This window comes from Nicotiana tomentosiformis, chromosome 7 (assembly GCF_000390325.3).
Source record: "Nicotiana tomentosiformis chromosome 7, ASM39032v3, whole genome shotgun sequence".
Lineage (NCBI taxonomy): Eukaryota > Viridiplantae > Streptophyta > Magnoliopsida > Solanales > Solanaceae > Nicotiana > Nicotiana tomentosiformis.
Window position 1 is genome coordinate 13,202,118 of NC_090818.1, and position 14,668 is coordinate 13,216,785.

The following is a 14,668-nucleotide window of genomic DNA, read 5'->3' on the forward strand; positions in this document are numbered from 1 at the left end:
GAAAGAGGTATGCCTCCCTTAGTATCTACTCACAATTTTTGTGTGTCACCTACAGAGATAGTCTACGCCCTGGAGAAGCTCGGATTGAAAGTGAAATGGCCGCCGAAGATGAGATCGGACCCGAACACCAAGAAATTTGACGCCCTCTGTGAGTTCCACCAGGAACGAGGGCACAGAACCGAAGATTGCATCATCCTTAGGCAAGAAGTCTTAAACATGTTGCGACAAGGGAACCTAAAAGAACTGCTAAGTGACAGGGGAAGAACCAGTTTTTCTAGAGGACGCGAACACCAAGGATTGCCAAAGCCACCCTCACCTGCTCACACCATCAATATGATTATCGGTGGTGGCGATGATGCCTCTATAAATAGCGTGAAGTTCACCACTACCCATAAACTCAAGCGATCTATCACCCGCGAACAGTACGACGAACTGGAAGAAAGTATCATCTTCGATAAATCGGATACCAACGGCTTGACTTTTCCTCATAATGACGCTCTCGTTATTACTTTACAAATTTTAAATACCGATGTTAAATGCATTGTGGTTGATGACGGGAGCGGCGCATTCATTATCCATCCCCGAGTAATTACCCAAATGAGACTCAAAGATAATATAGTGTCACGTTGTATCACCCTAACTGGTTTTAACAATGCAGTTGAACGGACATCCGGGGGAATTACACTCTCGGTTTTGTCCGATGGCGTAACTCTAGAGACAATGTTCCACATCATGGACCAAGCCACTATGTACAACGTGATAGTGGGACGACCATGGATACATCCCATGAAAGTTGTCCCCTCCAGCTTATACCAAGTGATTAAATTCCCAACTCCATGGGAGATTTTCAGCATACGCAGAGAACAACGCACATCATGGGAATGCTACCGAGTTGCCTTAGACAGCACGACTACCCAACAGAGAAAAGACAAAGAAAAAGAGGCATAACAATCAACATGGTCGAGGTCGGAGCAAGATAAGATAGAGGATGTCATCAAGGACCCTGATATGGTCAAAGCCGATGGGTCGACCATAGAAGATCTTGACCCCGTTTAGTTGGATCTCAATGACCACAACTAGAAGGCCTATATCAGCTGCAAGCTTCGGGAACCAGGTAAATTCAGTCAATTCTTAACAACTAATGCATATTTGTTTGCTTTCAACTATGTAGATATGCCCGGCATCCCAAAGGATATCGCCATGCACAAATTAAACGTCGACCCACTCCATCCCCAGTGAGACAGATCAGACGTAAATTTAACTCCAAAATTAATGATGCAATGCGTGAGGAGGTGAAAAAACTGCTAGAAAATGGTTTAATCAGGGAATCAAAGTACCCCAAGTGGGTCGCTAACGTAGTGATGGTAAAAAATAAGAATGGGAACAAAGCATGCCCTAAGAATTCATTCCCATTGCCACATATCAACTAACTCATCGACGCAACGGCCAGACATGAGCTACTAAGCTTCTTGGACGCTTACTCAGGCTATAATCAGATCCTTATAGAAGAAAAAGATCGGAAAAAACCACGTTCATCACCCACCAAGGAACGTATTGCTATAGGGTCATGCCTTTTGGACTAAAGAACGCAGGAGCCACTTATCAAAGGTTGGTGACAAAGATGTTCAAAGACCAGCTCGTGAAAACAATGGAGGAATATATAGACGACATGCTGGTCAAGTCCAAAAGGGGAGAAGATCACATCGATCATTTGAAAGAAACTTTCGACATACTCAGACAGTGCGGAATGAAGTTGAATCCGGAGAAATGCATATTTGGTGTAGCCTCAGGAAAGTTTTTGGGTTTTCTGGTATCACAGCGGAGGATCGAGGTCAACCTAGACCAAATCAAAGCCATTGAAGGGATACCAGAACTCTTGACCACTAAGAAACAAGTCCAAAGGTTGATCGATCGCGTCGCTGTCTATCAAGGTTCATCTCGTGGTCGTCGGATAGGTGCCATAAATTCTTTGCCCTACTGAAGAAAGATAACAACATCAAATGGACTTCCGAATGCGTTCAAGCCCTGTGAGAACTAAAGGCGTACATATCATCTCCGCTCTTGATTTCAAAACCCGAGACTGGGGATCTTCTCCTCGTCTATCTGGCCGTATTCGAGGTAGCTGTAAGCGTAGTCTTAATTCGAGAAAATAAAGGTACGCAATCTCCCATATATTACATTAGCAAAATAATCATCGACGCCGAGACGAGATACCCACACCTCGAAAAATTGGCTCTGGCCTTAGTCGTAGCTTCACGGAAGCTTAGACCATATTTCCAATATCACCCTATCTTGGTCGTCACGACCTTTCCCGTCAAAAGTATTTTACATAAACCCGAACTATCGAGAAGGCTGGCCAGATGGGCCATCGAGCTGAGTGATCACCATATCACGTATCAGCCGGGAACAACAATAAAGTCACAAGTGCTCGCCGACTTCGTAGCCGACTTCAGCGCAAAGATAATGCCTGAAGCCGAAAGGGAAGACGTCCAAACCTCTCTCCAAACACAATACCTCTAGGTCCTATACACTTATGGCACATCCAATGCATTGGGGTCCGGACTGGGACTCGTACTCGAAGTCCCAATAGGCGAAGTGATTCGCCAGTCCATAAGATGACCGTGTATGACTAACAATGAGGCCGAGTATGAGGCCGTAATTGTAGGTCTAAGACTAGCACTCAAATATGGAGCAAAACGATTGAAACGACGCTGCGATTCCTAGCTCATAGTCAATCAATTCACATAGACTTTCAAATCAAGGAACAAACATTGCGAAAATACCAGACTGAAATCTGCAAGATGCTGCCTAAGTTCGACGAATGTCAGCTTGACCAAATCTCACGAGCACAGAATGTCGAGGCAGATGGCCTCGCCAAACTAGCCGCAGCTACCAAAATCATCACAATCGGAGATAAAAACATGGTCCTTCTCCTCAACGTGTCACTAGACCAAGTTGAGATAAGAACCAGAAACTTAACTTGGGACTGGCGTAATCATATTATCGCATACCTGTAGGATGACACACTCCCCAATGACAAAAAGTAAGCCAAGAAATTAAGAATGCAAGCAGCTAGGTACAATATCCTACATAATGATCTGTACAAGAGGACCTACGATGGCCCTCTGGCGAAGTGCTTAGGCCCGAACCAAACTCAGCGCGTCCTTAAAGAAGTTCACGAAGGCCATTGCGGGGCTCACTCCGGCAACCAGGCACTAGTCAGATGCCTCATACGGGCATGATACTACTGGCCCACCATGAAAAAGGATGCCACAGACTTCGTAAAGAGATGCAAACAGTGCCAAAATTATGCCCCAATGATTTACCAAGTAGGCGAACATCTCCACTCAGTCACATCCCCTTGGCCGTTCATCAAATGGGGAATGGACATCGTGGCCCCTACCAGCAAGGCGAGGTAATGTACGATTCCTTTTGGTTTTAACTGATTATTTCTCTAAGTGGGTGGAAGTACGAGCATTCGTCCAAATATGGGAACATGAAGTAATCACCTTTATATGGAGAAACATTATCTGCTCATTCAGCCTTCCCAAAGAAATCAGCTGTGATAACGGACCCCAGTTCACAGGAAAGAAAACTACCAAATTCTTCGAGAAATGGGATATCAAGAGGATACTTTCGACCCCGTATCACCCCGCTGGTAATGGACAAGCAGAGTCCTCCAATAAGTCAATACTAAATATCATGAATAAGAAGCTCAAAGATGCCAAGGGACCGTGGCCGGAAATACTACCAGAAGTATTGTGGGCCTACCGAACAACTCTGAAAACTAGCACAAGAGAGACGCCCTACTCTTTGGTCTACAGGATTGAGGCACTAATACCAGTCAAGGTCGAAGAACCTATCCTAAGGTACTCCCATAAGAGCGGCATGAGTAACGATGAGAGTAGAAGGCAGGAACTCGACGAAGTCGACGAATGAAGAGATATGGCCTACATAAGAATGGTCGCCCAAAAACAACAAGCAGAACACTATTACAAAAAGAAAGCAAAGTTCAGGCCGCTCAAAGTCGCGGACTACATACTGAAATCTAAAACTCAATCCCAGAGAAGGCAAGCTGGGAACAAATTGGGATGATCCATATAAAATCATAGGCGAAGCAAATAAGGGTTTGTTCCAATTAGAGACAATGGAAGGAAAACTACTACCAAACAATTGGAATATCAGCCACCTCAAATACTTCAACCTCTGAGAGAAAAAGCGTCCCCCAAGTCGTACTCTTTTTTCCGTCACTTGACTTTTGTCCCATTTATGTTTTCTCAAGGAGGTTTTTAACGAGGTGGCGAAGGGAACGTTTCGAGTCGAAGTATGCGAAGGTAGGGCCGAGGCTAGGACTGGAACGCCAGCCAACACCCAAAAATCTGTAAATTTCTCCAAATATATAACTAAAGAAATAATGTCAAGGCAATAAACTTTACGCTTATCAGCACATCTTTCTTGCATTTAGGTTATGTTCGACCCTGCTCGAACAAACACCTACAGGCCCTCGGCCGCAAGTTAATGAAAGGTTATGTTTGACCTCGCTCGAACAAACACCTATCGGCCCTCGGCCGCAAGTTAATGAAAGGTTATGTTAGATTTCGCTCGAACAAACACCTACTAGACCTCGTCCGCAGATTAATGAAAGTTTATGTTCGACCTCGCTCGTATAAACACCTACCGTCCCTCAATCGTAGTTTAATGAAAGGTTATGTTTGACCCCGCTCGAACAAACACCTACTGGCCCTCGGCCGCAATTTAATGAAAGGTTATATTCGACCTTGCTCGAACAAACACCTATCGACCCTCGACCGCAATCTAACAAAAGGTTATAGTTGAACCCACTCGAACAAACACCTACCAGCCCTCGGCCGTAATTTAATCAAAAATTATGTTCGACCTCGCTCGAACAAACTCCTATTGGCCCTCGATGACACTCCAACAAATAAACAAAAATATACACAAGTATAGAAAATAAACTGCAGGAAGAGAAGAAGATGCAAGGAAACACTATAACATTTCATATACTTAGAAAAATTGTTTACAATAGGCTCATGAAGACGCGAGCAGAAACATTCATAAAAAAATCAAAAGAGAACTATTGGTCACCACCATCATGGCCTTCAACGTGCCCGACGACTTGGTCCTCAACAACATCACCTCCTTGGCCATCAGCACCTTCGCCCTCAGGATATGTAGCATCATACCAGGCATTCTCCTAGAGCCGGTACACACCCTCATCCCCCTCATCATCACCGGCCTCAGGCGTAGTGGGGTTATACCCTACTCGAGCTTCACGACCCTTAACACGAACATCTTCGAGGGCAACTTTAGAGATAGATCCCGCCTTATGCAGATCTCAAAACACATCTAACTGGGGCTCAACATGAATCTACTCCTTGTACAATTCCCGAGGAATATTAGGAAAGTCTGAAGTATGGGAAGAAGACATCTGTGCCAACAATTGAGCTTTCTCAGCCTCCAAAGCAACGACTCGATTGCAGAGATCAGAAGTCTCTTTCTCCAACTCTCGAGTCCTCTTATCTAGGAGCTCCTCTTTAAGATTCATTGTTGCTAAGTCATTCTACCGCTTGGAACGAAGAGTCTGAATCACCACCTCAAGAGAGTCTGGCCTCCTCAAAGCCTCAGACCTAGCGGACTCTGCCTTCTCCAAACCCTCTACCTTCTCGGTGACCTCGCCACTTAGAGCCTACACCCTGAATTGACACTCCTCAAGCTGGGCACGTAGGGAAACCACTTGAGCTTGGAGATCACTACACTGGGCTTCGACCCCCTTTTTGAGCTCAAGTTCTTCATATTTGCTCCTCAACGTCCCCTCAAAGACGCTGCACTTCTCCACCATCGGCACCGGCTCTTTGTCTCGGGCCTTCAAATCCTCCCTCAGTCAGTGCAGACTGCCGCCCTCACAAAGCTGATGCCGAAGCTCCCGGTACATCTCAAGAACTCTGAAATACTTATCCTCTAATTTCATGTAAATGTCTTTGCTCCTTTGCTCCCTACGAGCGCTCTTAATTTCTAAGACGACCATATACAAAATTAACAAAAGAAGTTAGAGACTATGAAGAAACAAAATCAAAAGAAAAATAACTAACAACGAATGTATTTACCCGAAGGGCGAGGCCAGCAATATTGTTCGACAGGTCCCTATCATTCATATCCTTGAGGGTCGTTCCCTCTATTACGGTTCATCGGGATCGTAATAGTCCTCGAACCCCCCTCCAACCTCACTTCGAGCTGAGTAAGCCCCTCGTCGATAATCCTCAACTCGTCTGTATCCATGTCGAAATAAGATCCAACATCCTCTTCAGCAACAACCTTACTTTTATCATCAATCAAAGGAGTAGGATCCACCGCAACACCGAAAGATGAGGCCTCTTCACGTCCTGGAAGCACAGAGTCATTGCCTACCACGCCTTTGACCGTAGCCCCCTCAGGTCGAACATCCACATCTTCCAAACAAATGGTTTCGGTACTAGCCTTCGGGAACTCCCTAATATGCACTGTAGCCATTTCCCGAAGGAAGAAACCATAGTCTCCCACATCGATAGCCACCAACCTCTCCCGCCCTCCTCTTACGAGGCATCGGATCCCCATCACCAGGCAAAGGCTCCTCGTCCTTATTAATAAGGCAGTACAACAGAGAGGCGAAGGTTTCTACGGTCGCAACCTCCATGGCCGAAGAAGGTACAACCACTGGAGGGACCGGGGCATGAACATAAGTAGTCGCCGTCGAAGAAGGGACCGAGGCACGAACAGAAATAGCCACAGCGGAAGAAGGGACAGGAGTCGAGGACGCAGTAGCTTTCCTCTTTCATAACAAAGGCGTGGAAGCTCTCGACCTCCTCGAAGATCCCCTATCTGAAGCTAAGAAAAACAAAGGGAAAGGAAAAGCTCAACAGAGGCAAACAAGAAGAAAAAGAACTAAGGCTACAATGATAAAAAGCACTTATCGGTTGAAGGGAGAGCAGGCCCAAACCTCTTAAAGAAACCCGACCACTGATGAATCCCTACTATGTGAGGGAGGAGTCGACCAAACTAATCAGAAATGTCCTCGACCAAAGGAGGAGGCAAAGTCTTGGCTACATGAGAAAAGGACAAGAGGTCAGAGTCCACGACCAAAAAAAACAAATCAAGTACCTACATGCAAGGAAATTAGGTATTTACGAGTATAATTCCAAGTTTCAAGGAAACCCTCTACATTGGCCACCACTTCCTCGGTTCTATCAAAGAAGAAGTTGAGCTAGAATTGGCGGTTAGCTTTGTCATCCATCTTCACCACTAGGCACTTGCCTCCTCGATACTGAAGGTTCAGCATCGTCCCTCTATAAAAGATGGGAGCGAACAAATGTATTAAATTCCAAAGAGTCAGTTCGACCTCGGCCAGCTCGGCAAACTTGGTAAGCATCATTATAAGCTAATAGACATACGGCGCAACCTGAGATGGGAAAATGCCGTAATAAAGGCAGAATTCCTCTGCCAACGGAAGAAAAGGAAGAGTGTAGCCGACTTGGAAGGGATAGGTGTAGAAGGCGCAGTACCCGGGACGGTGGTGGACCTGTATAATATCCCATCCGGCAGAATCAATTCGACGTGGTCGGGAAGGCCGAACTTAGACCTAAGTTCTCCTAATTCTTTCTCCGTCATCACAGACCGAAAGGCTCTAACGTCAGTATCGGGTAATTTAGAGAAGTCAGACCTAGCATCATGGTTGCGAGGAACTATCTCCTCCACCAACGGGAAACTTCCATCATCGACGGCAATAGGAATGTTTTCCTCGCGAGGAGCAAACATTGTCGTGAAAGGGATCACTTCACTCCCCTCGCTAGACTTGGAAGGCATGTTAGAAATGTTTTAAAAGAAATATCGAACAGTGAAGAACTGAGAATGAGTGCAAATCATTGGAACAGAAGGAAGAGGTTTAGGGCAAGGGAATAATGCAGGGTTTTGATATAGAAAACTTGAAACTTCAAAATCATACCCTAACATCCCTATTTATAAGGATCTTGGCTCCAGAACCAAAGTCGGTTCATTATTACCTGGCATCGGAACCGAAGCGGTAGGTTCAATCATGGGTCACACGCGAAACAAAGTAACGCATCAGGAATATGCGTCATAACGATGCATAACGTCATGACGTCACCCTAATTCGTGGACAGAATAACTCCAACAAAACAACCGGGAAAATCAAAAAGTCTGAAATAAGTGGTCCACGTCACCAGATCACCTTAACCACTACAACTCGCACAGCTCGCTCGATTGTTCTGACCATGACAAATAAAAAAAACCACTCATCGAACCCGACTGAAGTCGGCCTCAATAAGCGGAGGGACTAACTGTATGGGTCAAAATCTGTCTTTGAAATATTTAATCCAAGATAATACTAAGAAAAGAAATCACAAGTCGCCATTTGTCGAGATGGCCCAAGAAGCAGCGAAGTCTATGGTCGAAGAGTCAACAAGAACCGTAGTCAACAAGGGCCATCATCAACAAGGGCCATAGTCGAGGTGCCATCAAGGGACAAGGTCAAGTTCGAGTACCGTTGTTGCCATTGTACGATTGAACCCATCTAATATTTATTGCTTCTTTGAAAACTCTACCTAGAGATATTATTGTTAACTAAGATTAACCCTTAACTACATAAATTTAATTATTTGAACCAAAATATATATTTTTTGGTCAAACACTAATTTTAATTAAATTTCCAAATTGTTTGATTAAGGCATCATGCAAACACAAGCAAACAAATATCCAATATTCACATAAAGTGAAAAAAAAGAAGAAGAGAAAACACTTGTTAAATGCCAAACTACTAGATGCATCTCATCCAAGTGAATACTTGGTGCCCGCTCAAATTCATTTAATGGGTCAAAATTTAATTTTTTTAATTTTAAAATTCTTATCAGATCGGTCCTACATATAGTGCCTAACAATGTAATGGACACGACAGAACATGTTGAAGATCTGGATAATGACATAAATAGGATTATTTAGTGTCACCGATTAAATTTTGAACCCGGTAAGAAAAATAATAAAAAAAATAGTTTCCAATTAGAATTTTAAACCATTCTGGTCAAAATTTCTTGGGCAAGTCTTATGGTAATTCGACTGAATTCTAACGATTGCCATTATTTTCTAAATTATGGTGATCATCATAAAATTCTAGCGGTTACCATATTTTTGTGTAATTAACCTAAAAATTCTGACGATCACCAGAATTCTTTTGCGTTGTGGCTGAAAGTTTTGGTGATCATCAGGATTCTTGTTGCTTCAAAATTCTGACCAGTGTGCTTTACAATTCTGATGCACCTAATCCCCTATAACATTTCTTAACATAATCATATAAATAATAATTTAAAAAATATCTATCTAGTATCATTCCCTGTTAAAAATCTGAATCAGCTAAGGCCCATTTCCCATTTAAAGCTCTAAGCCGGGCCGCCCAACAGCCCATTAGCCTTATCTTGGCCAACATGAGGTTTTTGTACAGAAATAGTATTAGGTAGCCACTTTTAGGACCCTTATTTAGAGTTTAATTAATTTTTAAAACTCATTTAAAATTTACCCAAATTTGGCAAACTTTGTACCTCTTCTCCTCCTCCTTGTTCTTTTGACGAATATTTTAAGGCGTAAATACCTAATATTTGAACTGTCAAAACCAATTTGAAGGCTTATAACAATTGATGGAGGAATGATTCTCTCTTGGCTCAAGTTAGACTAAAAGTTCGCCAACCATGGGAAGGAGAGCTCGTGTACTATCTCAGAAGGCGTTAATGGCAATGACGGCTTTGTCACAAGCCAAATTTCAAATAGGAACAAATGCTAATACTAGCTCGACGCAGGGTAAATCCAATTCCTCTGGTGTTAACTCTCCCAATCAAACAGTAACCAATGAAACAATATTGAATAATGCTAATGGAGAGAAATCGAAGCTAAAGCAAGCGATGAATATGTGGAATAAAGTAATTCAGAACCCTAGAAGTGAAGGGAAGGTCAATTCTCTAAGCAATGGAAGGAAATCATGGGCGGGTGAAGTGTATGAGGAACTAGGGCAACAGGGGAAGAAAACTTCAATTTGGGATAAATTTGATATCGCAAAGCTCTCTAATGCTGGATTCAAGCTAGAATATGTCCAATCCAAGGTGCAAGGTGAGTCTCGAGTAGGTGCAATCGAAATAGATGACATAACTAGTGAGATCGAATACTGAAAAAATGCAATAGTATGTTATGTACTAGGTGTGCGCCCACTTTTTGTTGTAATTCAAGGATATGTCCAGAAATTGTGGGCTAAACATGGCATAAATAAAATCTCAATACTAAAAAATGGAGTGATATTACTCAGGTTTGATACGGAAGCAGCTAAGCAGGAAATGCTGAATGTAGGGATCTACCATTTTAACAATAAACCTTTCATTGTCAAAGCGTGGATCCCCGACTTAGAGTTCACTAGAAAGGAATTACTTACTGTGCCACTTTGGGTGAAGTTTCCAGGCCTTGATTTCAAGTACTGGAGTTGTAAAGGACTCGGTAAGATAGGCAGCTTGGTTAGTCGACCTCTTATGGTGGATCTAAATGCAGAAAGGAAAGTGGGACTACAATTTGCCAGGATACTGGTGGAGGTAGAATTGGATGCAAAACTGCCTGATACTGTTCTTTTATGAAAAAGGACAGCTTATTGAGCAAAGAATAAGCTACAGCTGGAAGCCAACTTTGTGCACTTATTGCCACTCATATGGGCATGAAGAAGAGGTATGCAACAACAAGAAAAAGCCAGCTGGTCAACAAGGTAAAGCTGCTCCAATAATGCAACAACCACAATAAAAAGAGCAACAAGAAGCTACAATATAAGGAGAGAATATAATGTGGAAGGGACAGAAAACAGAGGTCCAAAAATAAGCAATTGATAGTCCTAGTTGGATTACTCCTCTGAGAACTGGCAGGAGTACACTTATGCAGACTCAACAGTTAGTTCAATCTAACACTTACTAAGCAGTAGATAAGCCTGGGGATGACAGTATGATCAAGGCCACAGGATCAAGTGTCATAGTAGGAAATGGGGGAGAGGGAACCATACCTCACATTGGGGATGGTTAACCTTCTTTGTTGGAATGTTAGGGGCTTGAATTCCCCAAATAAGAAGAAGGAAATTAAGATCCTCTGTAATGAAGTTAAAGCTGGGCTAGTAGGCTTACTAGAAACAAAGATAAAAAAATGAGAGAATAGATAAATAGCAGGCAGTATAATTGGAGGTTGAGATTATATTACTAACCTGGAATCACACTATAATGGTCGAATCTGGCTATCGCGGAGGAAGGATTACTATAATGTAGTACCTATTTGTATCAATACTCGGGTAGTAACTTGTGAGGTGACCTATATCCCACTACAGCTAACATTCTTGGTATCTATGGTGTATGCTTTCAACACTAGAGAGGAAAAAGAGGGTTGTGGGAATGCATTATGCAATAGAATGAAGTCTGTGCCATACCATGGTTGGTCATAGGGAACTTCAATTCAGTTCTATCAGAGGAGGATAGAATAGGAGGATATCAAATAACATGGGCAGAAGTGGTGGAGTTTAGATACTGTGTTGACACTTGTGGCTTAATTGAACTCCCAAATCAGGGTCATAAATACACATGGAATGATAAACACTCTGATCAAGGAGTGTTTTCCAAAATTGACTGGGCATTTATTAATAACAAATGGCTAGACATAATGCCTACTTGTCAGGCCAAATTCCTCCCTGAAGGAATAAGTGATCATTGTCCTATTTAGTTAATACTAGAGCGCGAAAGAGTAAGAAAGAAGAAGTCTTTTCTCTATTGTTATGTATGAGATCAACATCCTCATATTGTTGATACAGTAAAGCTGGCTGGGAGGTGAAAATAGATAGGTGCAAAATGCTGACAATAGTAAAAAAAACTGAAGTTGTTGAAGAGGAGCCTGAAACAGTTGAACCCTAAGTATTTCAAGGATATAGTTAATGAAGCAGACATGTATAGGGAAGAGCGAAGGAGAATTCAGGAATAATTGCAGATAGATCCACAAAACATGGAGTTACAACATAATGAGGTTGAAGTATATCAACTATTCAGGAGGTCTTCTTACATGGCAGAAATGTATTTACAGCAGAAGAGCAAAGCAACTTGAATAAAGCTGGGAGATGACAATACAAAATATTTTTATAGAGGGATTAAACATAGAAGGCTGAAACAAGCAACTACACAGATAAAGGATGAACATGGCACTTAGCAGACTGATCCTGATCAAATTGCTTAAGTCTTTGTTTACTATTATGAAGACCTTATGGGTAGGTCTACCTCCTCTAGTGTCAAAGATTTCACTAGCTTTTTGAAACAAGGGCCTGTGCTGTCAATTGAATAACAATTGGACCTGATAAGGCTATACATGAGAAAGGAAGTCAAAGAGGCAATATTTCAAATTGACAAGAATAAAAGCCCAGGACCTGATGGCTATGGTAGTGAGGTTTTTAGATCAGCCTGGAGCATTGTGGGAGCAGACAGAACAACAACTATTCTGGAGTTTTTTTGGCATGGCAAACTTCTAAAACAACAGAATGCTACAACTGATTCCTAAAGTAGAGAGGCCTGAATATGCTAGCCAATACAGGCCAATATTATGTTGTAATGTTCTATATAAGTGTATCTCCAAAATAATTTGCTAGAGATTGAAGCACCGCATTAACTACATTCTGGCAGATAACCAAGCAGCATTTATGCTGGGGAGGTCCATGATGCACAATGTGCTAATTTGTCATGATCTCCTGAGGTATTACAATAGAAAGACTTCTTCTAGATGTCTTATGAAGATTGATCTTAGAAAGGCTTATGACATGGTGGATTGAAGATTCTTAGAGGAGGTATTGACTGGATTTGGGTTTCCAGAGAGGTTGCTCAAGTTACAGGTGTATGTGAAAAATGTAAACTGCTGCCTATGTGTGGATCAAGTAAATGAAACACACCAGCACTTATTTATGGATTGCCAATAGCTAAAGACTGTTCGTTTAGAGATCCTGGGTTGGCTTGATGTGCATATACAAGAAGGCGATATAGAGGAAACCTTAGTGGGCATCAAAGAGAAATACTGGAAACAGATGAAGAAAGAAGCAGTGGCAACAACTGTTGGAGTTGTGTTCTACCATACATGGAAAGCGAGAAACTGGAATATTTTTAAAGGAGTTACTGTAAATACAAATGAGATGGTGGATTAGATAAAGAAAGAAACAATAGAAAGATTTATTTCAACACATATGTCAAAATTAAAAGACACATAGAGTTAGGGAGTTCTTGAGCAGGATTACTAATGTATAGTTTTCTTGTTTAGAGGCTCAATATTCATAATCTGTTTGATTATGATATAAAGTGCTCTCTAGGTGTAATCATTTGGTTGATCAATGATAATATTCACATTGTTATAAAAAAAAACCAAAGGCTTAACTTCTGTCCAACGGTCTTAGTGGGCGTTTAGACATAAGAATTGTAAAATTCCGAAAAAGAGTGAAATTCTTTTTCAAGTGAAAATGGTATTTGAAAGTTAGAGTTGCGTTTGAACATGAATACAATTTTGGGCTATTTCAATTTTCGAAAAATTTCGAAATTCATCTTCAAATAAAAATTGAAAATTTCATGGCCGAACGCTGATTTCGAAAAAAAATAATTTTGTTTTTTTGAAAAAAGTGAATTTTTGTATGACCAAACGGCCCCTTAATTTGAAATGCATTCAAATCTCAGACCTCAAACTTAAAGCTAGGTCTGAGATTATTCATCAAATCTCGAAACAGGAATAGAAAATCACAAAAATTTTAGTCTCCATAACGGGAGTAGAAAATCACGAAAATTCAACTTTCGTCTTATCAATAGCATTGATTTGATCACTTTTACATTATCAAAGTCAAAGCCAAAAGCCACTGCCGCAACCTTTCTTCAATCATGGAATTATAAATCAGATTCAATTCGCCTGATCTTTTATAGCTGTGGCCTATTACTTGCTTTCAACAAACTTGAGAACTCCAATAAGAACTCTATGAAACTTATTGTAAATGTCCAAAAGTTTTCAGATAGGCCTTAATCGACATATATCATGTACAAATTAGAGCGAACATGTCGTTGAGGCTGATGTTGGGCATATTTTGATATGTGTTGATGTTACTTTACCCATATTTTAACCGCTTTTTGATGCTATTTGATCTTTAAAATGCCCAACATAGTTTAATTATTAGTTTTATGACTAATTGAGTTGTGTGTGATGATTTAAGGTGTTTGGAGTGCAAGAATATGAAGAAAAGGTGCTCTAGCTAGAGAAAGAGGGGTTGGATGCGTCGTATCCAATCTAGAAAAAAATCAGATTTCGTGCACCCTTAGCAGTGAAGTCAGCCCATAGCATCCGCCTTAGCATCCGCACATGGGAAAAGCTGAGATGGAGGTACAAAGGGTAGATGCTATGCGAAGCTGAGAAGTGGAGGACGAGGTGGATGCGATGCATCTACCCCAGCATCAATCCCTGAAGCTGAGTTGGATTAGAAATAGGAGAACTTTGGCCCACGACTTTTATACGCAATATATAAGCCAAAATCGCCTCTTTTAGGTCATCTAACATATTGGGAAGGGAAAAAAGCCACGACAAAGCTGGA